Genomic DNA, 27,885 nt, shown 5'->3' with positions numbered 1-27,885 from the left:
GGCGGAAGGAATGACGCTTTTTGTTGAAACTGCCCAAGGTACTTTATTCATTTGAGGTCTGCCTGGCAGTGAGCTGGCTGAAACATTCCCTCTGTCCATCAGGTGAGGCAGCTTCTTGTCCAACAGTGACTAAATCCTTCAAAGTGGTAAACTAGTTATGTTTTTGAGACTTAGATGTGATAGATATGGTACTAGATAAAAAAAAATAATTGTTAAATATATAACCAGTTCAGAAGGCCAGTAAAGGACATAAAACCATATTATCCAGTATGTTTATGTCGAGTAGCCAAGCGAAACTGCTACCCAAAGCTCTCCTGAAAAAGGTTACTATCCTAATCACTGGACCAGAAGTTCCTTGCATTGGTGGTCTAAGCGTTTTGGTCCTGTGATATTACTCTTATTTCTAGCAGCTAAATCACGTTACAAGAGCTATAAATCTGGTTAGTTCTTTCCCAATTATTTTTTTTTCCCCCGCTTAGGCAGTCTCTGCTGTTCTTAGAAGGACATTAATACTATTACAAATGGACTAGAACAAAGCTGAAGACATTAGTTCACTTTACTTACTGTCACTAAGGCAGTGTTGCTGTATGCTGCGTGAGACAGCATTACAAATCTAACATCACCTCCACAGGGGTGGCTTCAGAAACCAGAAAGCTGGGACCCAAGTTGAAATTAAGCCAGTTTTTCCCCCACCACGGAGAAGAAAAAAAGTTCACTACATCATTTTGTTTCATGTTAAAACTCAAGACAAATGACCTACTCCATTACACTTTTGGATTTGTTACAGGGCATATGAAAGTTGTTTCACTGAAGCACAGACTACCCAAACAGCCCTTCAGGAAACCATCAGCCATAAATCTGGGACAATATCGCACACAACTGCACTCAGTGAGTGTCATTAGGAGAACTGTAGTTTGCAGTATAAAAGCTGGTTCAGTGAGGAGAATTGTATCCCTGACAAGTTTCCCTGCTCCACGCTGCTTTGCATGTTCATGTGTTACGGGTCCATGCCAAGGGTCACAAAGTCATCCTTATTGATGACATTTTATAGACTCAACAGATATACACACTAAGGCAGAATGTCACAACATTTGTCTTCTCCAGAACAGTGAAGAAGGAAGAATACACAAAGAATGCGTTCTCCCAGCAAATGTGGATTTCACCTGAGCCAGCCAGCTCTTTCTATAGAATTTATTTCCTAAAATGTGTCTTCTAAAGAAAGAGTCGTATGGATAGCAGAAGGAGCTTGCTGAGCCACAGGAGGTATTCACCATGAGCTGAAGATGACCCTGTTGTTCAATGGACCCCCCACAGTGAGATGAACTGTATGCCCCCAAGAGCAGCGTTGGGTACTTTGCACTGGATCCTTTACACTTCTGATTCTCAGTTTTCTTATGAAAACCTTTTTCTGAGATCTTCAGTCCAGAGCACCAAAAAAGATTACATTGGAACTAACTTTGAAGATATGCACATGTCCCCCAAAATTGCTTTTTTTCCCCTCCTGATACAGAATTTTGCTACTTTCCTCTGACCCGGGATCAGCTGATGCAGGAGCTCCCCCTGAAAGCCAGCCATGCCCTGCTATTTGCCCTTCCATCACAAGCAGCTCTTCCTCAGGCTTTCCTTCACCATACAACTGAGGTTCACCAGCAGAACAAGCTCCATGCGTCAGCACTGGTACAGGTATTACATTTAACAGCCTTATAGGTCCATTAGCAAGGCATTGCTGAGTGCTAAGAAGGAAGGGCTAGTAGCAACCTGGGCACGACAGCAGGACAGAATGGCAGCCTTCAGAGCAGGTCTAGGTTATAATTTATAACCCTCCAAATTCCTGTTCTGGGGACACAAAGGGCTTACCTGCTGCTGGTTTGGGGAGGCAGAGGAAAGGATGCATTTGGGTAGGTTGGGTGTGGTTCCATAAAAGGGTCCATACAAAACCCAGTCATTCCCCAAGCTCTAAATGAGATGCTAATCCAAGATGAAAGCTACTCATCAGCTTTTCAAACCTCCTGTTATTCAACAGCAGCAAAACTGTTTTGGATTTGTTTCCAGCATGGAGCCTTTAAGATTAATCTGGAACCATCCTGTTATGGATAGGGAGGCTAAACTGCCTAGTGGGTAACTGCAATACACTGAGGAACAAACAGGAAACAGTATGAGGAAGCTAAGAAACCAGAAAAAAGAAGGGGGGGGGGGGGTAATGAAAAATACAATTGTCAATCCAACAAGTCCAGATAAACATATAAGCAAACAAGTATCTTTTTAGAAGGAGAATATTAGCAACTCAGCTGGGAAAAAAGAAAAAAAAGTTAAAAAAAAAAGTAGATAGATGTATATGGAGCAGACCTGGAAGATACAAAGAGTTTCTTTCCATTTACAGCTAAAAATCTATAAGTGATATCCATTCTAGAAAAACTCACAAGTCTGAATTAGGGCAACTGTAACTTTCAGCTTTTGGGAATCAGTCTCCAAGACTGAGAACATAACTACGGCTGTATTACATATATGATAGGTTTTACCGATGTCCGGAAGTTGCAGAACTTAGCTACAACAAGCTTCTGTGAAAGGATTTACTCCATTTTGCACATGTTTAATCAGAGGAAGGAAAAGCCTCAGGATTTGCATAAAATCCTGCAAATATACAGACACTGTTGTCAGTTTTAGTTATGCAAACAGCTACCCAACTCTGTTACTCTCTCTCTTAGTATTTATTAAGATATCTGTAGCACTTTTCTCCCCAATGATTGAAGTTACAGTAGTTTTGTTCCCTTTAGAGTAATTCAGTTAAAAGAGAATTGTGGTTTGAAACAGAAAGAAGCATTACTTTAACGTTGTGAGGTTCTGCTTTTTTAGACACAGTTTGGTGATTTTATGAGAGTTATTATACGACATGGTGCCAACAGCAGGAGCAGACTGGGCTGAGAAAAACAGAAATCCTTTCTACTTCTGTTTCTTTAAGTGAAACAGAGACTATCCACCTGACAATAAGGATTTATAGGTACCTTTAGAGCAATTTATCTTTCTTCAGGGCTAAAAAAGCAGCATTGCCTTTGGCTCACCCACTGTTTTCCTGAGCACACAGTACTGCAGCATCAGCATCAGATTTAAGTCTGTTGCAGAAACTTTTCCCCGCAAAAACTAGTTAATACCATGGCTATGCAAGAGGAAGGGCCTATAACTCAATGTTAGATGGTATGTTTTTCTTCAGTATGGAGTTTATGGAATAAGACTATTATAGCTATCAAATGTACACATGCATTTCCACCAGTTCTTGTTCTACAGTGCAATCCCACAACTAATATTGTGTTTTAACAATCCTCTGTTACTGACAGATGTATGCCATGAAAAACTGCCACCGTGGTGGAGACTTGGTCACTCATTACAGCTAAAACCAAACCCCACTCCATGGCAGAGGGACAAAAGGCAATTTCAGGAAGCAGACCAAAAAATGCAACGTCCATGAAGTCCTGGGTAGCACTATCAAAAATTAGCTATCATTAGAACAGCCCCAGAGCTACCCATGCCAGTTTTAGTCTTGTCTTTTTGGTTCAAACATGCGTAAACAGATGTTTTCCTAATGGGACATACTTGGAATCATACAGCAGTATGCATAAATACAACCTGCTTTTACTTTCATAATGCTGCAGTACTTACCAGCACAGAAACAAAGGATTTGCGTTAGACAAAACCCCCAAACCCACACCTGATCAATGGAAATGTATGTCCAAAACTTTAATTCCAATACATAGTACTGGAAAACCTGCCAGGAGCAAGTATTGAGGCACAATTCGCTTTTGCTTTGCCTGGTTCTGGTTTGACTCTTGGCAATCCGAGGCAGGGCAGTTCAGCAGTGAATTTCTGGCAAAATAACAATGACAACTTCTGTGCCAGATGGACAAGCAGTAAACAGCACGCTGCCCACCAAGAGATTCCAGTTTCCACATTTGACGACATGAAACAGCAGCAGTATGATGAGCTCAGGCTTGCACTTTAAAAGTGCAAACCCCTGAATCTCATTCAAGGCAGGGGTCAAGGGAACTGGAAGCACCAGCACTGCACTATGAACTTTACCAGTTACAAAGTTGTCGTGGACAGTCTGTGTGGTCAGCAAAGCACACACACGGCTGGCTAAGGGACTGAAAATGCTGGAGCCAGTGTTCAGCAGAGAAGAGAGAATACATTGTATAACCCACCCAAAGCCCATCACATTTGGCACACACTGGATATTGCAGCAAAATTTATACTTTCTCTGCCCTGCCCTTTCAGATTTATGCTGTGACATGTAGACCCAAGGGCACCAGGTTTTTACCTCCTGGGAAGCAGACCTTTGGAGACGCAAAGAAGGGACTCCAGAGCCAAAGCTCAGAACAGTGGATGCTGCTATGAAAAGGTAGAGTGAAGATGAGCTAAAGTTAAGTTACCGTCCTTTTACTGCCTCCCCTGGCTCACAACCACAACCTCTCAGCCTGGTTCAGCACACAAGTACTGTGGGGAAGTGAAACAGGCTGTTGACCTAGAGATTACAATACAGCCATCTCTTTCCAAACAAAGGGTGAAAAAAAAAAATCTTGTTACTAGAAAACAAGAGTAACAACAATCAGTCCCAAAGCAAAATGTTATATTCTAACTTTAAACGTCTGTGAAGTAGTGGTATTATTTTTAAGTCAAAACTTTTATATGAAGATATAGAGAAACATACAATAGTCTGAAGCATGAGAACTCACCATTTAGAGTTCCACATTATTATGTTTATGTTTTTTGAATCTAAAGATCCGTTAAGAAATCTCAGCTCTTACCTCTTCATTTGCTTTTGTTTTTTAATGCCAAAAAAGATATTTTTTTCCCCCACCAGCAGTCCCATAAATATTGCTTTAAAAAGGAGGGCAAGAGCATCAGAAGCAAGCTAGGTGTGTTTCTTGGCTGAGCAGGAGTGGTAGTGGCAGCACTGATTTGTTTATAAAGAAAGACTGTATTAACTTTGGAATTTGTTCTCTTTAGACTGCAAGTTTAGCATGATGTATCTCCTAAACCAGAAACCTTAGGAAAAGGTTGTTTCACAAACAGTCACAGGCTATTTCCAGAACAAATGCAGGCAAAGCTTCCAGCCGTTCCATGAAAATAGATACAGACAATTTGAATACCATCACAGCAAAAAGTAAGAGTTGTATAAAAAAAAAATGCTCAAGCTTGGAGACTTCACTAAAAGGCTCTGGAGCACAGTGACAGAGCAGGCAGCTGAGAAAACTACTTTCTTCAGACCTTTTTTCGCCCTCACATGCTGGTGCATTCAGCCCCAAATCAATTGGGAGCCTTGGCTCAAGTCAGTGCTATAGCCGCTGCTGCCAACTTACTCCTGGAGCCAGACACCCTGGAAATATCACCTTCTAAATTTGAGGGTCTAGATTCATAATCCAGTGGCAGGCTCTACTGAATCTTAAGTTTTACCCATCCTAAAAACATACTTTGTCTGGAAGAACTCAATTTTTTTGTGATTGTGGGTCACCAGAGAAGTGCGGGGAAGGCAGGCGTGATGCAGGTCATTTCAGTCACCACTTCTCTTATGTTGCATACAAGAAGTAAGATGAAGATAGCATCGTCAATGACATTGTGAGTCACTTGGTTACACAAGGTCTCAGACCTTCAGCTTGTAAAATGATCATCAAATCCTTTAGCAAGAGACATTTATAGACAAAATTTAGATTAACTTGTAATGCTGTAATTTTTTACCCTTCCATAAGTCAGTTCAAATTTTAGGTTGCATATCTCTGGGTCTCCAGCTAGCCTTAGTTTTAGCAGCATCTCAACTTATTTTTATGATTACAATTTCACCAAGGAGAATACTGACTTTCAGTAAGAACTACACTGAAAACCATGAAACATTCATGTATGGATTCTTTGTGCATAAGTACTAAAATAATATGTATCTCACTGCATATTAGTGCAAAGACATTACTGTGAGACCCCACCTGGAATACTGTGTCCAGCTTTGGAGTCCTCAGCACAGGAAGGGCATAGACCTGTTGGAAGGGGTCCAGAGGAGGGCCATGAAGATGCTCAGAGGGCTGGAGCACCTCTGCTATGAAGACAGGCTGAGAGAGTTGGGGTTGTTCAGCCTGGAGAAGAGAAGGCTCCAGGGAGACCTTATAGCAGCCTTCCAGTACCTGAAGGAGAGATGGGGAGGGACTCTTTATGAGGGAATGTAGTGATAGAATGAGGGGTAATGGTTTTAAACTGAAAGAGTGGAGATTTAGATCAGATATTAGGAAGAATTTCTTCACTGTGAGGGTGGTGAGGCACTGGAACAGGTTGCCCAGAGAAGTTGTAGATGCCCCATCCCTGGAAGTGTTGAAGGCCAGGCTGGATGGGGCTTCGAGCAACCTGGTCTAGTCATGGCAGGCATGTTAGAACTAGATGATCTTTAAGGTCCCTCCCAGCCCAAACCATTCCATGATTTTATGATTTAGTTGAGTTGTGCACACTTGTGTGAAGTTTGTTGCAGCATGCATTTCCCTGATCAAAGCCCTTCTGACGCACTTCATATTCAACTTAGATGAATAGAAGTGAGCAGCAGTGATGACTTACGTGCCCTGTACAGGGCACTAAACCAGCAATAAATCATTTCAGCAACATTGTTCCACACCAGATTTCTGCTGCCATGGCAACACTGCCATATTTACAAAATAACCTCAAAGGTGTTATAAAACTCTGGTTCACAAGATGGCAGCACAGATACTATTTGTTGTTTTAATCTGTTTTATTCCAGCCTTCCCTTATGTGGGTTAATCAGTGATTAGAGTCCACAAGGCAAGGTGCTGCTCAGGAAACCCTCTCTGGAGCCCTGTCACAGCCCCACAACCATCACAGGCTGCTGGGCACTCACCAGCAGCCAAGTCCTGTTTCCTCAACACTTCTACAATTGGGAAAAAAGTTAGAGACTCTCCAGCAACACCCCAACAGGCAACAGCAGCACACATGCCTGCGTTTCGTGACAGCCCCCAAGCTTTGCAATCAGAAAAGCTTTCTTTTGCTGTCTTCTCTGTTTGCAGATACATCAAGATTTAGCACCGGCTATCAACCACAAACGCAACAACTGCTCCGTGAGATAACGTGCTGAGTGGAGGCCAATGCTAACACAACCCAGGCTGACGGTCACAGGGATGCCTCATCTTATCCCCCTGCTCTTGGCCTGGCTCCAAGCTGCCAAGGCGTGGGGACAAATGCTGAAGAGACAGGAGAGAAAGCGTTTTAGGGAAGGGATCTCGCCACCCTCGTGGAGGCTGAATGGCCACAGCAAGTGTTCCTCCCTGAGAAACTTCACTTAATTCTTCTCAGCAAAAATAACAGTACCCAACAGGTTGCCTGAGCAAATGAGGTGGAAATATTAAGTCAGTGTTCAAATGTGTCAGGGGGCAAAAATTGTCTGGGGAAGGCGGGGTCTGAAGTATCCTTTTTTACAGGAGGAATTGGTTTTTCATTTGGGTGATTGAACAGAGCAGTCTCCTGAAAACACTGTTAACTCTGTGCGACTAAGTTAACACAATTCAAATTGACGTGCATCACCCAGCTGCAGAATATAGACCTATTTTAACAGCCCCCTCTCCAACAGGCAGCAGAGACCATGACGACAGAAATACAAATCTTTCCTGTGTTAGTTTGGCAGTGGTGGCTCAGTGGCTCCTGGAAAGCTTAATTTTAGACAGATGACAGACTCAAACCACCAATGAAGTTTCAGGTAGTGCAGACACAAGCTCCATAGCAAGTCCCACATGCAAACACAAAGCATATCCCTCCAACCCTACAGATCAAATAATGCTTTTACCTGAAAAGGAGGGAAGCTCAATTTGGCATGTGAATTTATCTGAACTTAGTATTTCAGCAGTCTGTATAGAAAACAATTTGATAAACAGAAGAAGATACAGCAATAAAAGGATTTTTATACAGTATAACATTTGTTGTTGTGGAAATATTGCAAAAAGAGTTATTCCCCCGAACACAGAATGTTTGCTTCAGAAAAGCACTGTGATTGCAGACTCCAAGACCATAGTTTAAGTTGCACATTTTACTGCCTTGCTACATGCTACTGCAGTTTGCTTTGCTTTGTTATGGCATCTACAGCCGCAGTATGGTAATGCAGTTTAGGGTACCCTTTCAAAGAACCCAGAATATTTCAGACTTACCAGTTCAAGGGGTTCTGGCCTGGCATTATCTAGTAGTCCTCCAAGCAACCCACTTGAGGGGAAGAGTAACAGAAGATATGTGCCCTTGTCAAGCAACAAAAATTTTGCAGTCAAATAGCCAATAATGGGTCCTTCAGATAACCTTCACACTTTTGTCACACAATAGCCCTACTTATCTTAAGTCACAGTTGCAGTAAGTCTTTACCCAAAGTATTCTCCCTGCCATGGCCATAGTTACTATCCAAATCTATGGAAAACAGAGCCGTAGTCTCTACAAAGTGATCTAGCCAACTGTGACTTTGATTAAGCTACTGCTAAAACTATATCAAACCTGTCTATTGGGGAAACTTGCATCCTTTGGTCACCCTCTCCCAAACTCCAGTGCATCACCAAATATACTGTTTCTAGCAGCTGTCAAGCTAACCATACATGGAAGGACAGCTAAAGAAACATCAAAACAACACAGTCGTTTTTTTCATCAAGGTCTGTTATTCTATGTGTTTGCCCGTTACCACTGCACAGTGCCTTCCATGCAAGTATTACTCCTCAGCTGCCCAGAGGCATATGCTGTTACCTATCTTTGCAGGTAAGATGACAGGCATAGACCATGTCTATAATCAACACACTTTTCTAGGGCAGAAAAGTAACCCCCGGAAGCACCTCCAGTGTAGATTCACCATAAAAGCTTGTACATTGTACAGGTGTTAAAGTCAAGTCCATGATTCAAGACCAGCAACAGAAAGACACATCTCTACCTGCAGCCTGTGTATTTACTTGGCAACTGATGCAGCTGGGTCAGCAGAAACCCTAAAAGGAATGTGAAGACTAGAGAGTGTGTTGAGGCCTCACAGGATACCTGTGGCGGAGCAAGAAATCAAAATCAAGCATGGCAGGATGCAAGGTGTTGTTCTGACTCCTTGACCAGTTCAAGTCCACTAAATCAGATTTGAGTATTTATATTTCACTGTGTAACATCTGTGAAAGGTTACTTTTGTGAAAGCAACTAGCAGCAAGTATGCAGGTACAGAAACCACAAAAATGACCCAAGAACTACATCTACTAGACAGGCAGCTGGGACTCTTAAGGAAAGGTGCAGGACAGCAGCCAAGAAAGAATTAAAAGACATGGATGAGAGAACGAGATGTTAGAGAAGTGAAAAGACTGAAAAAGCCAGCTTGTGAAAGGCTGAACTGTTGTTAAAAGCATTTAGAGTTATGTAAACACTGCAAAACAGCAGCAAGAGGGAGTTTGCAAAGTTTAAACTTTGTCCCATGTCAAAAAGAAACACAAGACAGAGGAACAAAAGGTAAAACCAAGGCATTTAAGTGAGAAACTCCATGCACAGCACCTACAGTTACTTTTTTATGTTTTCTTCTTCCCGTGGTTATGCAAGTAATGTTCTCCCCCATTTTTACTTTCGGTGCCTGGGAAGACAGTACTCCCCTACCTACTCAATAACAATCTATAAAATCTTGAGAAGTGTATGCGTACAAATCAGGTCTACAGTAGCTGAGAAAAATGCAGGCAGCAGTATAACAGCATTTAATAATCCACAAAAAAAATTTAAGCCCAAGAAATTCATGGTATTGCTTTATACTGGTGGAGATAAGCAGCTTTTCTATAAGGGAACACAAAAAAAATTCACAGGTGCTCTGCAGCTTCACCTTTAGCATTTGAAAATAAACCAAGTATTGTTGAATAAAGCTTTGAATCCTCCAGTACCATATTATTATCCCAGTTTCAAAACTACATAGTGTTTTCCACAGAGAGTTGAGGCAGCCAGTTAACACCAATTTGCACTAAGGGCAATATGTCAAATTTCTGTATGATATGCAGATAGGAGCTCTTGGTAAAGACCTGTCTACAATTTTGACAGTGCAAATTGGAATTTTTATTGAGGACATATGACTAAAAGCTGCCTAAAATAGTCACGGGCATCTCAAACACATCTTTATAGATGGTATTTAGGAGTCAGCAACAAAACCTTTCCTTAATATAAAACGGACCTGAGAAAATAAGCATTAGAACAAGCTGATTTAGCTGCAGAACTCTGAAATATTCCCTCGGAACAGCTTATATTAATGCACTAAGGCAGCAATAGGACAGAGTGAAAGCGAAGATGTAGTTTGAAGACTAGGCTAGGAATAAAAAAAGAAATGATTGCGATCAGTGTGGTAAAAATTTAACAGTGTAATTAAGAGTATCTCATGCAACAAATACCCAGTGTTTGGTGACAGCACTTCAGTTTAAGGGGTTTTGAGATCACCATTCCCAACATTTGCACACACAAGACAATCTTGTCTCCAAGAACAAACCGTGAATCTGTGTAATCACCAAGTGATAAATATCTACCATCCATGCGTGAGTATTCAAGTTACTCAAGACAGTAAGAGAGGTTCAAGAAATATTTAATCAGGTAAGACCCTGCCAGTCACCAGACAAGACATTAGGCATTGGCAAAAGTGAGCTACCAGGGACAACACTTGATTCAGAAGCAACAAACAGGTCAACGGTATATCAAGTCTGGCTTATGGCACATAGCACCAACGAAGAACCCCACCGCCACATGACTTAAACTGCCAGTGCATAAAAATATTTTCTTCAATCCTGCCCAAAAAAAAAAAGCTTTTCAGTAATTTGAATGGGCAAACCAGCTATCAGAATCTACAATATTGGCTGACTAACCCCAACCAACCCACGTGCTCTGGTTAACACCCTGTAAAACAACCACTGCTTGTCCACAGCTGACCCAGGCCCTGCTGCACTCTAACACCATTCCCACTGCAGCTGCCGCTCCCAGGGCAAGCCGTGAATGCCTCTGGATATTCAGTGCCATCACATCAACCACCAGTAGAAGAGCAAAAGGGCAGGCGACTTCTTGCCAGTGGTACCCCAAGCCAACAGTGTTGCATGCAGCAGCTGCAGAAGCCCAGCTAGAATGTTATAGGCATTACTGGTCACCCCATTTAAACACGAGATGCCATATGGATGAAAAGTCTCTTTGAACCCACTTTTGGATGTTTAAGTCTACTTATGGGAAACCTTGGTGGTTTATGCAAAGTGGCAAATGTAAAACAAAGTGCTCCTTTGTTTCCTTCTTCTTGCATGAAGAGGAAATAAATATGGAAGCAATTTAAAATCAAAAGGAAAAGCTTGACTAGTTTTAGAGACTATTTCGAACTAGTTATGGAGCTTATGTACTACAACATCGGTGTTTCCAGGGAGATTCCAGCTTGCTCTAACCCTCTAGCAAGTCTTTTGGTGCATGAACCCTGGAGAATGGTTTGCTCATTGATTTCTTGAGCAGCTGTTTCTGTGAAAAACAAGAACTGCAGAAAAGCTCAATGGAAACAAAGTTGGTGTGAACTACTTCAACCAACACAGTGCTCTATTTGGAAGTACTCCTATACCACCTCCCCCAAGATCTCCAAGTGCTTTCAGCACAGGAATTAGTGTAAAGACATCTGTATTAGAAAATGGAAGTAGGGCCAGTCATTTTTATTTTGAAATCACCAAAGTGAAACATAGAACAGGCACCCAGGCATCCTAATCAGCCCCCTTTCATTATGAAACTAATTTTTAGCCTGGTAAAACTCACTTTACTATTGCCACAAAAAGATTGCTCCATATTAAATAGGCATAAGAGACTACCATGCAATTTCACATTAAAAAGATGACACATCACTATTATACTGAGACTCCTCCAAAGGTACTTAGTACAAGTGGAATTTTCCACTGAAGTGGAAATTAATAGGACAAGAGAGAACAAACATTAAAATGCTTTACAGGAGCACTTTCTTGATTTTCTTAATAAACAGCTGTTAACTCAGGGTTTCTGATCCACAGTCAGCCAACAATTTAACACAGAAAAAGAAAATCCCTTACCCTCATGAACTTGAACCAAAAAATATTTTAAGTCAATTTACCTTACTGCCAAGCCTATTAATGACCTAGATACTTCAATCAAGTTAATCAGGAAACCATCACAGCTTGTTAACACTCAGCCCTACACCGAGGCCTAAGTGACTTAGGTTGCTATTTTGACCTGCAAATTTGCTCCTCCTTTTTTCTCTTCTCATTTCTCCGCACTTTATCCCAAGCAAGTACAGCACCTGCACAGTGCTGGTCACAGAGGCTGGGCAGATGCTGATGGATTTACAACCAGAAGCCACACAACTCTAAAACTGGATCCCCACTTCCCCCTACCGTTTTTAGGGCAAGTTTTTGTATGATTTTAGAAGGGCTTGCATATTTTAAGCTACTGCTAGTTGCAGCCTGCAGAGCATGACCACCGCAGGCACTACAAATGTTCCTATAAAAGAACACCACAGAGATGCTACTAGCTTTCACAGCAATCTCTCCTGCAACATGCTGAAAGCTTAGCCGAGAACATTAAAAAAACCCCAACAATACAAAAACCAAATCAACCACACCGCACAGTGGCAGGCAAGGTGGCAATGAAGAGCTTGGAAACGCTAGTCATCCACCCAGTGCTGGGAAAGCAACTGCCATGGGGGAGAGGAAGAGGAGTGCAACCGCCACCATGCCACACGGTTCCTGTCAACAAGAGAAAATGGACAGGAAGAGACAACCACAACAGCAGCCAGATAAGAGGGACCAGCAGGATGGATGTCAGGATGGCAAGATTTACAGTGGGGAAGAGAAAGACTGGTAGACAATGCTGACAGAGGTCTGAATGGGGGTATGGAGGGGTGGTGTGCCTTAGCCCAGGTCAAGAATAAGGGAGTTGCCTGTGGTCACAGTCAATTTTGCTGAAATATTGAATCTAAAATTGCTCAAGAAATTCTTACGAAAAAAAGAGGGAAGAGCCTGAAAAAGAAAGTAGGAGTATGTGCACAATTACACTAACAGATACAACTTGCAACTAAGGAACACACAGTTCTAACTGACAGAGTGCCTTCATCCTTAGACATTTGCCTTCATCTAAGATTTAAAAAGTATGTCTTGCAGAACTTCTGCACACTTCCTTTGATACCCAGCCAAATCCTTAAACAGCATGTTTTACTTCAGCTTTCCATATGAAGATGCAACATAATCAAAATGTCTCTATGCTTTTTTCTTCCTCCTCAAGAAAACTAAATATGTATACTCAAAGGAACTTAACAGCCCCGTTGCTCCTAATTTTGAACATGAGGGTTACACTCTAAGACTGCATTTCAGGAAGGCAAATGTTCTTGCAATGAAATGAAAAGCCCAGCTGAAGTTTCATGTCCACAGATGCAGATTTTTTCCTGTGCAGAGATGCAAGTCATTTTTTCCTCACTAGGCTGCAAAAGCACCTAAAGACTCACAACAACTTTCTTCTACTTCAAATGGAAAAAAGAGAATGAGCATAGTCCTCTTGCCATTCTTGCTCCCTCATAACAGAGTCAGCCACTAAAACGTCAACTGCTTCTAGTACCAGTTTACAAGCAGAAGAAATTTCTGGAGACAGCCATTTCCAAGTTGCCTGAATCAGTGGTGCGTTTTCACCACCACACTACAGTAAGGTAAGTTTCGCCAAAGTGGAAAAGCAGATCTCCATCTGATTGCCAAGTCCTATCTCCACCAAAGGCAAAGTGACCCCTTCTCCCATGGCATCAAGTTCTCAAACAAACCAAAGCTTTGCAACAGAATCCAAACTTATAACTAAGCATTCAGCTACTTTAAACATATTTGCTATCAGAGGACTGTAGGTTTATCCTAGTGTCAAAAGTCCAGTCCCTTGAAATTCAAAAACTGTGTTCTGAAGATAGCTGCATGTGTCCTTCCTTGTACCCTCCTGCCCCAACATCACACATAGATTAACCTCTACTGAGACTATGAAGTAGCATGCTAAAAGCTTCATTTAAAAAAAAAATAAAAAATAAAAATCAAACCCACATTTCAGCTGTTATCGATCTGTCAGAAGTAGGCTTCTCATGAAGGAAACTAATAAGCATTCATACAGAAGAAATCAAAATCAGCAATAATGAATTTTTAAAGGTAATTTGAAAATCCAGTATCTAGGTGGGAATGTTGTTTATAGACATACACATATAGACATTTGAGGAATTCTGAAGCCAGCATACAAGACAAGTATCTCAGGCATGGCAGTCAAGCAAAGAAGTGGCTGGGCAAAGGACAATCAAGAACCAAGGAAGCCCCAAGTATTGCCCACCCAGCGACTCAGTATCTGCCACTTGTACCATACCTCTGCTGGGCACTGCTGCGAGGAGCAGGCAGTCTGCAAGCACATCAAGGTGACAGTTTAAGGTGGGGGGCAGGGGAAGCATATGAAAGTAAAGCAAAACATACATTCAACCTAAGAAGCCAAACAGGGATGGGAAGTAGGTAGGTATGATGAGATATGCACAGCTCCTGCTGCAGCAGCAAGTTTGATGAGCTCACTTGATAGCTACTGGGAACCAAAGTAATAGCCACTGTATTTCCACTAATACTCTTATAGCTTATGTTGTTATTCAACAAGCCTGTTATGTTTATGCACAGTAACAGAGAGTGAACCTGGCACTGAGAGAAATCCCAGACTAATTCTTTTGTCCATCGATTGCTGCAAGTACGTAGTCTTTACTTCTCTTAGCTCTACTGAAAAATAGCAGAATGTGCCCAGCATACACACAGCATAGTGTCCTAACTCAAAGATATCGCCCTTTCTCAGACAAAGAGATGGAAATTATTCTTTTCTAGATATCTGCACAAAAGTGCTTTGTATTCAGTGTGTCTGGCCAGGGAAAGAGCATAAGCATTTATCCTTCAGAAATAAGGGTTTTTTTTTTTCTTTTGCCAATTGATTCCTTTACAAACATGTTAAATGAAAGATAAGCTCTTCTTTTCAATACCACTCTGGTGACAGATGTAGTCTTTAAATATAAACAGCTTGTTAGCAAAATCCCAAGTAACTTAATTCTACATTTATAAATATATATGTTATTCTTGAGTTATAGCACACTCCTCTCACACAGCTTATTTTACATAAACACTGCCTCTCTGCTCCACTCTGGCTTGCTTTGAAAAAACACGCTCCTGCCACCGCAGCACTGTACAACAAGCATACCACATCTCAGGCTAAAGTATTTACAAAAACTGGATAGAGAAACACCAACTGCGTGCAGCAAGATGGAGGCAAGGGAACTCTACATTTAGAGGGAAACTAAACTTAGATTTTTCAGAAAGTTTTCAAGTGTCTTGTCATGCATCACTTTTTTAAACTAAATGCAGTAGATGTGTATTCTACGACTAGCAATGCTTACCGGCAAATATCTACTCCCAATCTCTCTTATATTGGGTGTTATGGTTAATTAGACCTTCCTATATGCAAATTTTTGCAGCATTTCTATGGGACTCCTAGTCAAAAAAACTTTACATGCACACTTTTTTTTATTTAAAATGAAGCTTGTGCATTTAAGGGGCAAGATTAAGCACTTAAGGGGCAGCACCATACATTAGAGTAATTGCTATATAGCAGTAACCACACATTTGCCTTTACTTTGAGGAGTTTTATTAGAAAATGACAGTAAGCAAAACTGAGACACTGTATTTATATATAGCCAATTACCACCATTCAACAGTGGCCAGAACTTAAATGCTGCCATTGTACATAAGAACAAAAACTAACCTGTGAAGAATTGTAGTTCTTTGGTTTAAAAAAAAAAATATATATCTTTTTCAGTGTCTCCTTAGTCTTCTGTCAAAGTGACTTAATTTTCTATAACAAAATACCTGCACAACAAACCTTAACCCTACTTGTTTTCTTAGTTTTTAGCAATTGCCACTGCCTTCATCTTGCTTCTTCTCAAAAAGCTAGAAAAGTTGAGGGAGCTGGTTTGGGTTTTTGTTGGGTTTTTTTGTTTTGTTTTTGTTTTGTTTTTTTACAGAATTTTTGACTCAGTCTATTGCTATTTTACCAAGACTAAAAATAAATTTATATTATTGTAGGAACTTCCATTAGTAGTACATATGCTTACAAGCACATGCATAAGGCTGCCCGAAAGCCCTGCAGTTACCCAGTTTCAGATCCACAAATCTTGTCACAGCGAACCTCCAGTTTAAGTGTTGGAATCATTTCAGCTCTGTTCAACACGTGTGAGTTTGTATTGCCAGAGTTTTCAGAGAGGAGACTATACATGTCAGGGGAAAGCAGAGTGTTTACTGACACTCAAAAGCATATAGAAATATTGAAGTAATGTGGATGCAACTCAGGGTCAGGGCTTGAAATAAACGACTGAGAAAGGAATGCATTGCAACCCATTTTAGTTTTGCTGAAATTTAGTTCAGTGCTTTGCTCTCCTAATGCCTTACACATTTGATTTGTTTGTTTGTTCGAGTTTCTTTACACCTATTTAAAACCGTGCACTGCGGACATCTCTTGGGCAACGCATTTCTGACCTCTGAAGAACAATGATCTGCATCGGATGAACAGCATGCGATGTTCAATGCTCTTTAGTTACAGGGTGGTGGAAGAGTAGCCTTTTCTGATACTACCTGTCACGTCAGTGTGTAAATGGGAAATCCCGCTCCACAAGGGGAAGGCAGTCAAATAATGACCCTTCTAACTCCTTTTAAGTTACAGGTCCAAGACATGATCTGGGTTAGGGACAGTCAAAGGGCGAAGACCTCTTTCAGAAAGAGTTTTAAATTATGATGAATTTGAGTTCAACGCTATATTTAACGATCTTACCAGGAACATCTGTTTGTATTCTGGTTGCAATAATCAGGAGCAGCAGGAGCAGCAAAGCACATGGCTCTAAGAGTCAGAGCCAGCACTATATCACACAGGGAAATGAAGTGCACAGGCTGAACATGTAGACCTACCTTTCTTAGTGCTGTGCTTAATACAGGTGGGTCAGTTTACATGCCAGTTTTTATTCACTGTTTAGTTTTTAATACAGAACACAGAGACAGCGATGAAGTAATAAGAAACATGCTGCTTAGTCCATTTATCTTGGGGATACACTGTATCCTATATTTCCAGGCCAGGGTCAGACATCTGAAAGCGTGATGGTTAGTAGCATATGAAATTCCACGCACATTCCCAAAGCAGCAGAATTCAAGTTGATATATCTGCCAGCAACATGAGAGGAACAAAAGCAGCAGGAAAAAATAGAGCTTATAAGACTGCTTATTTTCCCACCAAATCTTACCTGTTGGCCTCTTTTGCCTTTGCCATTTTATAAGGGAAAAGACTTTGGCCCCAATCTTATTTGATTCAGGTTCACAGCATCTCACCCGCCTGTGCCGGGCACTGGCCAGGACCCCCATCCGCTCTATGTCAGAGTTAGACCACCCTGAGCCACTGCGGCAAAGGACCCCTGGGAGTGGCAGGTTACTGCCATCAGCACGAGAGCCATCAGGAAACATAGGTGGCAGGGTGGGGAAGGGGACACAAGGAAACATCTCATGTCAATACATTAGGCATTTGCATCTGAAATTGCGTCAAGCTACTCTAGTGAGTCTAAAGCCATCATTTAAGGGTTGCTTTAAGGGACAGACAGATAGCCACTGGACAAGTTAAGATGCTTCCCCCCTTCCTCTTCCAACCTCCGCTGCTCGTTCTCACCTGCATTTTCCCTCCATTTTCTGTCCACACCAGTGCCCCAGTGGCTGTGGGGAAAGTGGGACCAGGGAAGTGGTCCTGCAGAGAACTAATAAAAGACCACAATATATATATGTTAGTGCTTGACCAGATCAATTCCCTGATGTGACACAGCCTGGCTGTATGAACTACTGCTGGCACAAGGCAGACAGCAGGAGAACAGGATCACCCACCCCACGGTAATCTGAAAACACGGTTCAAGGAACACTGCAGCTTTTCTTTATGCCTTTTGCACTACCTCTGTATTTAATAAGCACACACACAATTATACTGATTTAAAAATTGAGATATGCATCTGATATGCAGCTATTTCCTTTTTGTTCTTGTCAGCCCAATTTCTAAATAGTCTTTGGTTTGTACGTGGGATATTACTTTATCCAAATTACATCATTTTCTGGCAACTATGGCAGGCCTAGCCTGTGAGTCACTTTCCAAAACGAGGGGAGAGCCACACTAGGGAAGAATGCACGATTCAAAGGTTTCTATTGTTCTAGTGGACCATGGGGTCCACGCAAGTTCAGCCACTGTTCAGTACAGAAGAGCAGCTAAAAATCTCACTATCAATTTAAATGAAAATGTGCATCTTAGAGAAGCGAACAGGCAGATACAATTGTGCAGTCCCAAAAACTGGAGCTACAGGATCATGTGCTTGCATGTTTTGGTTTATCAATGGTCAATGCACAGCAGGTATGTGAGCACACATTGAGCTGCATTTGCCAGCTGAGCATTTCCACAGCTGTAGGCAGCAGTTTGACCAACTCCTTGCACAAGGCAGGGCCACAGGATTACAAGAATCCTTCTCTACTCAACCCTGTCCAACCCTTCAACTAATCAATCTGAGAAATAGACCCAATAGACTATGGAAACAATTTCTCATTACAGACTGTCTTGAGGAATAATGCTAATTATCACAGAAGTGTTTCCAGTTCTTCACCATATCCAGACACTTATCCACCCTGAGAAGAATGTTTCCTCTTTAGTCACTAATTGGATCTTGTTTGTAAAGCCAATCTTTGTTTCAAAGTCTGACACAGTTTGGGAACCAGGGTACTATGGGGGCAGAAGATTAAAATGCCTCTCCACAGCTGAGAAAGACACTAGAAACATTGTCCATACATAAAAGGATGGGGCACATTAACATATGATATTTTCCTTTTTGCTTTTATTTTGTAGCTTGGGTAAGATCTGACACTAACTGTCTTTGAGGTATACTGGAAGCGTTTATCTTGCACAACTGCAGAGTCTCACTTAAAGTATTTACTAACTGGAAAGTGTAACTGCACCCTCAATCAGTCACTTCAAATGCTAAGTTATGCAAATGATGGATTTATTAATTGCTTTAAGTTTGGGAAGTTTAGGAGACAGCTACTCCATGAAAGAACAAGCACTGCTCATTGAAGGCCATGGTGCATAAAGGAGCAAGATACAGATTTGCTGTACTGATGTCTCCCTGCTTCGGACTCAGATGGGGACACCCAAAACCACCAGAAATGCTGTGACTGAGTTTGCTGCAGGTGTACATCTCCTTCATGTGATATCAAAAACTCAGACTTTTTCCAGAAGTTGCTACCTCCAATCACTAACGTAATAACAACTGCTTAAGATTAACCGCATTTTTGACAATTTTATATCCAACTTATGTGCTTTGCATGTGGTTCTACTCTTCATGATGTTAACAAACCAACACAATTACCTTTAAAAAAAAAAAAAAGACACCCCCATGCTGCAGTATCATATGGTGCACTCTAAGTCATGTGCTACTTCACCTTTCTGACCTTTGGCCTCAAGAAGACGCCAAAGCTAGGCTATATTCTTTTGACTCTAGCAGAGAGCACACCATCCTGACGTATTTTGGGCTCCAGTCATGGAGCACACTGATTTCTCCCAGACAGGCAGCTCTGGATCAGTATTCAGACACATGTATCAGATCTCATCCATGGTCCAAGAAGTCCTCAGCAGAAGGATACAGAGCAAAGCTGGGGCTAAGCCAGCTCTTCCCCATCCCATCTCCACCCTAACCGTGCATCAGTCCACACCATTCACTGAGACATCACCCAGACGGTCTCAACCTCTCCCCTCCGCTGCAGCTGCGCTTCTGGCAGCAGAGAGCAGAGGAGCTTCATTATTAGACCCATATAGAAGAGAAAACTCAAATGTGCTAAGCTGTCACATCAACCACAGCATCACTCTGCAGAAGTGCAAAGCTGCCATGTCACAACCAGACCAGCAGCCCAGTGTCCCCCAGTGGTTACCAGTTACCACTTCACATTTAGTTACTGAACGCACAGAGGCCTTTGTCACGTTTTGGTGTTTGTATCATGTTCAGTAACCAAAAAACCCCCTCAGTTCCACCTCTTCATTTTTGCTACCCTCATGGAATGCTGCACTAACAGTACATTTTTTTAAAGAAATATTTATAAGGAAGGCTCCCTGGGCTAAGCTGCTCTACATTTAGATGCTTTTAAAGCTCTGTTTTTGAATGTTTGTTTGTGGGTGTTTTTTTTTTCCACCAAACTATAGTCGTGTGTTTTCATGCAGAGGCAGAACAGGCTTACCAGTGTCCAGTTTGCCTTTTAACAAAAATATAAATGAGGATTTCTGGACATTAATCATTTTAAAGCCAGGAAACCCTACTGGTGCCTGTATTTTATATCAAATTATTCAAAGCAAAATACTTCAAGACAGACAAATTCAGCATTTGTTTTCTATCTGCTTTTCTAAAATGGAAGACCACTGCTTGTGGTTACACCCTAACGCACTAAAATTGCATGGTGAGCTAAAAAGCAGTAAGATAGACCTTACCTTCTCAAAAGGGTGGAAAATCAGTCTTCTCCACACCTGTGATGGTGGTAGAAGATGAGAGGGGAGCGTGGCTTTCAAAAAGAGCGTAGGGAAGGCTTGGTCTGATTCCTGTGCTCACTGAATTTGGGTGCAGCAATCCCTCATGCTCTTAGTCTGCAGATCAGGTCTTTAATCAAAGAGCAATTTCCCCACAAGTCACTTGCTGACAGAGAAGGAGCAGTAACCAATGCCCACCTGCGTAAGTGGAATCTAATCAGTCAAATCCATCCTACCTGCGTGCAAGTTAAAACCACGTGAGGAAATCACTGTATTTCTGATTAAAAACTGGAGATCTAGAAAAGCTGGTCAGCAGTACAATTTTGGGTTTTGTCAACCAGAATAAAATGTTGCATAGTTTTGTATGTGCTGTTTATCCTTATGCTCAAAGGCATACTCAAATCAAACCGCTAGACTAGCCAGATCTGTTGCCTACTTTGTTAAATCCTCTCCACTTATAAAAGCACTTTTTGTCTGAGTACATCTGAAATTGTTACTTTTAGGACCAGGTTCTCATCTACTTCTGTGAGCAAGTATCTTAATTCCCTATTCCTCTTTAGCCACTCTCAGAGAAGGGTTTGTCACCATGACTAAGTGCATTGTGCCCTTGGTATCCAAGATGAAGTTTAACTGCACATTTTACACAGCGAGTCCAATGCAATGCAGTTTCCTCCTGCGATCAGGACAAGGCAGGTACACCACCAGAAGACTCAAAGGAAATAGTTTAAGACAATTCCAGTCCTGTATCTGAGAGGTTCATTTCTGAATGGGATATGTTTGTTTTAATTTCAAACTTCATTATGAAGAACAACCTGAATCTCAGAAGTATGCCGGAGAATATAAATTGGAGTGACAGTTACACAGGCTAGACAACAGATCCCCAGCACGTTCAACACAGAGATGTACGAATATTTTTACTAATTAATCTCAAAACCCTTTGAGTCTCAATTTATCGGCTTTTTTTTTTTTTTTTTTTTTAAAAACGTCATTGCTCTGAAGTACCTACTTCAGAGGATCAACTCATAAAACCTATTCACAACTTGTGGATGCGGGCATAACCAGAGCTTAAAGAAATGCAGCAGGTTTGTAACTAGCTTCAGTTCTGAGTACCATTAGCCCTAAATTTAAGGTACAACAACTCAGGCTTCTTTGCACAAAAAGACTATTGGACACTATTCAAATAGCTGTTAGAGAGTGCAGTCATTTATTCCAGCAGTTGCACTCTGAGAACACACAGGTGTGTGCAGATGGTGCTCAAGAAAAGCAGCATTCCCAAGGACTGAAGCCTCAGAGTTACTCGGTTGCTTCCAAAGGCATTGAAACACAGCACTTAGAGCCACGTCAGGCAGAAATTCAATATTTTTTTTTTTTTAATAAATGTGTCTAGACATTTTTTCTATGCATTTACATGGAATGTACAAATGACTAAGAGGGACTAGTCTAATTATCCTTACGAGATTTGGACTGCTGCTCAATTTCTTTAGCTAGTTCACCAGATTAGAACTCCTCAGCTCTGTGGAAAATGAAGTCTGTCAGCAAATTATAGGTCATCACCCCAATATCTTAAAGAAGATTTATGTGCCTACTCTTTGTTGAAGAGGTCAGTGTGCTTCATTAGGAGATATATCCACAAGTCAGCTGGTTTACCTGATTTGAGTATTTGTTCTGTGTACACTTGCTATCAACATCTCCTTTTCAAACCTAGGAACTGCCATGAGTCTGAGGACAGTGGTACTGATAATCTTCTGACAATCCTTTACTTTGAAGGCACAAACCGCCAGAGACAGCTAAGCTGTTGTGCAGCTTAAAGTAAGTTTACATTCTTGCCTAAATTCTTACCCTGGGATTTATGGGCCGTATCTGGATTATTAACAAAAAAGTGGAACCACATATACAGCATCTGAAGCTGACCATCTGGACACAGCAAGTTAGATGCTACAGCTGTGTAACCCATCCACCTTTAACAGTGAGAACAAGTACAGAAAGGCTGTGTGTCCCCGTCATTACTCCTTCAAGCAATGAGCACGCTGACCCGCAAAGGCTGATTTCCAATAAACTGGCTCAGTACTATCACTGAACACACCAGATATATTGCTTTTTTTATGCTTACCCTGTATTTAAACATTTTTTTGGTAAATAAGTGGTATTTAATTGCATCCTGGATGGGAATAATTTTAAAACAACAAGAATTATTTTCTTAAGAACGCAAAGCTGATGGGTTGCAATCATTTAAGACTAAAAAGGAGAATATGGGTGGGCTTTTTGCTTCCTTTCAAAGCCCTGACACAACCCCTTCATGATAAATTTTCATCTGCTCGATAGTGCTTGCACAGAGGTCTTCTCTAATATATCCCTTTCATCAGAGGAAATGAATCTTGGACAGAAAGGAACTTGGCAACTGTCTCTAACCAAGTGTGGTTACTGAACCAAACTAAAGCAACTAAGCCTAACCCGTTCTGATCCAGAACTGGCTACTACAACTGCTAAGATTCCTTCATATCTTCACAAGTACCCTGACAGAAGGAGCAATAACCTCAAACAAGTCATTAGTACCTAGGGAGCAACTTTGGTGTCCAGCAGAAAGTTTCATTATTGCTTTCCCACATATTATAACTAACCTTTGACTCACTACTGTCATTTCTAGTACTGATCTCCACTGTAACAGAGAGTTCCCCCAGAAAAAGGGAAGCCAAACATCTCCTTTTACTATTTGAGATAAAACTTATGAGTAGGAATAGTTAGGCCATAAATACTGGGATGTATTCACACACTTCCTACTTAATTGTTACAATGTTTTACCAGTAAGTCAGTGATGGGTATGTGGACTTAAGCATATGTGCACTCATAGGGAGAATCAGATGGGACAACAACCTAGAAATACTGAAGGCTAATTTGATTTCTAGATGCAATGATAGCCACAGCCAGCGCTATTTTTCTTCACCGCCCAGCACACTGACTGTATCACACTGCTCACCCTTCCTACATCAAATGCTAAACTGAAATACCAAGTGAATTGCAATAGTTTCCAAATTCAAGGATAAAGGCAATCATTGTTTTAATGCCTGGAACTTGTGGGATGAAGATTAACAATGACTAACATCTGTCTACCATCAAATCACCCTTTGAGGATCAGAGGAGAGCATTAGCTGAACCAAAAGTATCTAGTGTTTATACCTTCAAGCACAGCAATTGGAAAAATCAGTCATCAATAAAACTTCCTTTCTGCTTTCCATGGTAGAGCCAAAAGGTGTCGCAGGGATGAATAATTCACAGGACAGATATAAATGAGCATTGGAGCAACAAAAAGCAAAAAGCAGATGTAATTTGGCTCTGGATTTCCATTGCAGGAGGACTTCCCAGCTAAAAAGGAATTCCAGGTAACTGGCAACAGACCTCTTATCCCTCCTTGACAAGGCTGCCTGCAGCAGGAATGAGGGAAACAGGAATTGTGCAAACAGAAGTGAACCTAGCATGCATCTCCGTCTATTGTAAGGTTGACTACATATGGCTTACAACTCCACTTTAGCAAGGGTTTCCCTTACCAGAATGTATTGCTACCACCTCAGCAGTAGTATCTGCCCTGCATAAAATAAAGAATCACTGTACTAAATCCAAATTGATTCTCTTTTCCAGGGACAGAAAGTGTCAGCCAGCAGGAGCCGCAGCCATGCCATGACAGCCACTTCCTTCCCCAGGACCCAGTGGCTGGAACCAGGAGGAGAATACCTCTCCCATGTTGCATCATAACTGCTTCTCTCCCAGGCTGCATCACAGCTGCTGGGGTTCGACTCTGAAAGAGGAGGAAAGCTATTCAGGCCAGGGTGGCTTAGGCAGTAGCAAGCATGATTTGCATGAAAAAGAAGCCTCATGTAAACAGACTACACAAAGGTGTAGACACATGCTTATTAATAAGTAAACCAAATGTCTAGATGACTTATTTTGACAAATTTTGCACCTATTAAGCCACAGACTGAACATCAAGTGAGAGGCAACAGATGCAGATCTGTTTTCCATGCCATTAAACTTGTTCTCATGTGAAAAGTGGCATACTTGAGTTGATAGCATGCAGTTATGGGGTAGGATGGTTTAAAAGGACAAATATTGCACAATGATTCCTTTCAAGCACAGCGTGTTGGCAAACCTCCATCCCTTGCAAACAAGAAGTTTGACCTGGGGGAATGAACTTCCCTAGAATTTAAGATCTTGTTAAAATATATCGTTACTGTTTCTTATTACAGCAAAAAGTTTAAAATGTGAAGGCAACATAACTTAAAAGTATCACCAAGTTTCTGAAAATGCAGACTGCTACAGTGCTTTAGTCATTATTTACTGCCTTTGCAAAATTAGGGAGATGGTATTGATTCTGTACACTGTTGCTCCTGATGTTCAGGATGAAGACAGACCCATACCTGTTTGAGGCAAAGCAGGGAACACCAGTAAAAGGTGGAAGACCTTTAATAATTTATAATTGTCAGTTATAAACAGGTAACAAGTCTCTTAACCCTCCCAAAAGCAAAGGCTGATGAAGATGCAATAGTGGGAAGAACTGGGTTTCACTGTAAGGGAAATAGTGGGAAGGGAGCCAGGAGAAAAACTCCTCTTTCTTAAACCAAAATGAGGAGGCAGAAGAGGTGTTCAAAAACCTCAAGAGGTTTGAGTGTTTTGGATCGGGTTTTGGGTTTTTCTTTCCCCCTCCAAAAAAATATAAAGACATGAGGTAAACTTCATCTAGGTTGGGAAGAAGACCTGTTGAAAAATACAAGATGTCACCCCCACAGGCACCTTCCTTCCCCATGGTGAGGCATTCTTCTTAAAATATGCAACCCCAAGCACACTAACTTTCATGCTTGGCAGTGGCTAGCAAGCAGCTTTTTAAATATTGCTCAGGTATTGCTACCCAAATACTCAAGGATTTTCAGCTTGCTTTAGATCAGGCATACCAATTTGAGGCAGATGGGAAAGACAGCATCAAGGGAAAGCCTTTGAAGCAGGGATACATGAGGCAATGTTGTACTTACAGAGGAGTAAAACTGCTTAAGTAAGTAAATGGCAATTGAGAAAAAGCTCTTGCATTTTAGTATTTCTTTAAAAATAAAAGCATAGAAAAATAGAAACAGCATAAAGAAATGCTCAATATTCTTCCACAGGTTCTATTTCCTCTTCTCAGTGTTAAGAATAACCAGTATAATTAGAATAACTTGTATAATCCTATGTTTTACTCAGGAAACATTGCTTGAGTTTGCACAAGATATTTCTACAGGAAGCCAAATGCTTGAAGTTTTCCTCCCATGCAAAATCAAATTAAGAGAAGACAAAAACCACAGCACAAGAATTGGAACATAAGTTTCACATTCACTTCTCAGAGATGACGAATAGCAAATCAGGAGCTGATTCAAAGTTAAGGAGGAGGCTATGAGTGATCCTGAGCAGCTGACCCATGGAACACATCACATGAGGCTTTGTTTGGCTGAGTTTTCTTTTTTTAGACAATTCACAGGTCACAGATTTTACCAGGACAGTACAAAATACTGGCCGCGAAGACTCCATTCAACCCAAAAATGATCCTCATTCCAAGTTTTGATGACTCCTTAGGTTTTGTCATCTCTCCCATTCCCAGACTACTTAATTGGTTTGATGGCTTTTTAACTGTGCTTCTATAAATGGCGCAAGTCTCCATCTCCCAAGTGCTATTTTGGTAAATGTCTTGTTTTGTTCACTTTAAGTGTCTTGGTTATTCAACCCCTGGACTTTAAGTATCATACACATCTTCCAACCAAACAACACTGCCAGAAAACACATTTACATTAAGTATATTAGCACTGTATTTTTAGCTGTCAAAATTACTGTAGCAAATTACCATTTGGTTGTCAGGTATCTTGGTTATGGAAACTGTTTAATCTGACATGCACAGAAGAACAGAAGCTGCTAATCTAGGGATCAGTGACTATCAGGTCTTATGTACTTCAAGAAAGGCAAACTACGGACCCACTGCCAAGGATAGGCAGACCTTGTTCCCCTCTCAGTAGCTAAGTCCCTTAACAAGTACATAACTATTATCCCTTAACAATCACATAGCTAGCATAAATGTGTTGATAGTTAAAACACATCTAAGCTACTTTAAAAGAGCAAGGAACACACTGTGCTTTAGCAATTCATTATTAGATGAAAGTCATTGTTTACAGCATGAGTAGACAAAGTTTACAGCTCAACACTTGGATGGAGCAGAACAAGGATCTTATCCCTACAGAAGCGAACACTGATTAGTACTGGTTCTGAGGGAGGAGCAATATTTGAACCATACCAATTCAGAGTTTCCAGAATCACAAAGAATGAAAAAAAATAAAAGTAATCAAGACTAATATCGCTGTTCATAGTATTACATAAAATATTCCACCCCATCTGCTAAACTGAGAGAGGGTTCCAGTAAAATTATGTTTTGGCAGCCACCAGAAGGCTACTGTGTGGCAAGTGTGCTTCACTGGGCAGTCCTGCAGGTTGCCATCTCCCTGCACACCACGTTACCCCCAGAGTCTTTATCCATCCCTTTCATGGCAGCTCCAGCCAGACCAGGTGGAGAAAGATGTCAAATCTCATCACACTAAACATCAACCCTTTCTTCCCACTCCTCAACAGCACAGCCCTCCACTCCTCCTCCTGCCTTTTTACAGCAGGGAAGGAACAACATATTTTCATCTTCTGAGGAAGCTTCTTTCCTCATCCAAAGAGCCGTCCTCCGGTCCCCATCCTCCCTTTCATTGCTTTTCCAGCTTCTTGGACTGCTTGTCTGTGATCCTGTTGAGACAGGCTTGCAGAGTTTGCTGGATCTGTTCCTCTGTTCCCTGCATGGGCCACCCCTTCCCCCACAGGCCATCAGCCCACATGTTTGCCTCTGCTCTTCATCTCTTTCCTCACCTCCAAGCTCACACTTCAGTTTGTCTGACATTATCCTGGTCTAATTTCTGCCATAAAGACCATTCACAACTTTGCCAGCTGATTTTCCCAGGACGTACTCCGAGGCTAAAGCAGATGAACAGTGAGATAAGCTTTCCCCAAAAGCAGGAACAGGCTTTATCAGCAGTGGCTAGGGAATTGCAACCCCTGACTCTGTCCCCAACCCTCAGACCCAGCTAATGGGGCAGAAGCACTCAATCAAGCCTCACAGCCGGCACAGATCTTTCTCTTCCCTCCTTCACTGTTGACAAAACCATTTAGTTGCAATATCATCAGAGGGAACATCTAAACATCTTTCACCTGTTTCGTTTACCAATGCACATCCAG

At 41.4% G+C, this 27,885-nt stretch overlaps 1 protein-coding gene across 4 annotated transcripts in view; it reads right to left on the bottom strand.

Annotated features, from left to right (window-relative positions):
* The window catches only part of IQGAP2 (IQ motif containing GTPase activating protein 2), a 128,767-nt gene that overhangs the window by 63,520 nt on the left and 37,362 nt on the right, over positions 1–27,885 (bottom strand). The gene's annotated exons all lie outside the window — the stretch shown is intronic.

The sequence above is a fragment of the Rissa tridactyla genome, chromosome Z, assembly GCF_028500815.1.
Source record: "Rissa tridactyla isolate bRisTri1 chromosome Z, bRisTri1.patW.cur.20221130, whole genome shotgun sequence".
In the NCBI taxonomy this organism is placed as follows: Eukaryota; Metazoa; Chordata; class Aves; order Charadriiformes; family Laridae; genus Rissa; species Rissa tridactyla.
Note: the sequence above shows the minus strand (reverse complement) of the source record. Positions and strands in the feature narration are given on the sequence as shown.